The 1,063-nt window shown below is 48.7% G+C and overlaps 2 non-coding genes across 2 annotated transcripts; both read right to left on the reverse strand.

Moving 5' to 3' along the window:
* Nucleotides 1-690: 690 nt before the first annotated feature.
* On the reverse strand, nt 691-763 carry Pmar_PMAR002656. The gene has a single exon. It is a non-coding gene; the product is annotated as a tRNA-Ala (tRNA).
* Nucleotides 764-989: 226 nt separating this feature from the next.
* Nucleotides 990-1,061, reverse strand: Pmar_PMAR002657. Its single transcript has one exon. It is a non-coding gene; the product is annotated as a tRNA-Glu (tRNA).
* Nucleotides 1,062-1,063: the final 2 nt, after the last annotated feature.

Genomic DNA, 1,063 nt, shown 5'->3' on the forward strand with positions numbered 1-1,063 from the left:
ACCCGAACCCGAAACCCGAAACCCGAAACCCGAAACCCGAAACCCGAAACCCGAAACCCGAAACCCGAAAACCCGAAACCCGAAACCCGAAACCCGAAACCCGAAACCCGAAACCCGAAACCCGAAACCCGAAACCCGAAACCCGAAACCCGAAACCCGAAACCCGAAACCCGAAACCCGAAATACATCGGAAACTGAAAACATAAAATTATATACAGTTCACAAAAGTGCTGTTCAGTCCACCTGCGTGATTGAGGTAGCAACCGAGATGATTGCAGCATCACCAACAAGGCCGCACTAAGGAACATTTCCCAGGTTCGAAAGGAATCTGGTATATTATTGAGACGCGCCTCTATCATTGGTGACACTTATCTCGAAGGATGATTATATCCTTCATTCATTTTCATATTCCCATGAATTGTGGTATCACCAGTCACCACTAACTGTTGTGCTAAATGGAGGTGGTATAACACACAGTTTCCCTCTATCATATGGTGCGTCTACAAGCATTGTGACCAGCCCAATCAGTCACCACGCAACAAATTTACGATTGTACCACTCCCTCCCGAACAAGTCCGTAAGGGTTCATGATGCTGTCTTTCCACCTTATTGGGATGCTACATACAAAACCCCACACTCAGCAGGATGATAGTTGTCGGCATCAGAACCGCGTCAACATACGAGCGAAAATGGAGAACCCGGGCATCGATCCCGGTGCCTCTCGCTTGCTAAGCGAGCGCTCTACCATTTGAGCTAGTCCCCCTCACAATATTCAAATTCTTTCCATTCCGGAAAGATGGGCTGAGCACCCTCGCCCCTCGAACAATGTTGAAGTGGTCCACGAATGGGTGACGAACATTGTCCAAGGGAGGAGGGGAACCAATAACAGGTCGTGCATCTCGAACTACGATGCTCCTCTAACACTCCTGCTCAGTCTTCAATCATTGCGCTCAATGTGAGCCCAACAAATATCTTATCTCATATACACTTTCCGATGCAGGACTCGAACCCTGGTCGCGTGGGTGAAAGCCACGAATCCCTACCAGCTAGACTACATCGGAAA

This window comes from Perkinsus marinus (genome assembly GCF_000006405.1).
Source record: "Perkinsus marinus ATCC 50983 genomic scaffold scf_1104296932046, whole genome shotgun sequence".
Taxonomy (NCBI): Eukaryota; Perkinsozoa; order Perkinsida; family Perkinsidae; genus Perkinsus; species Perkinsus marinus.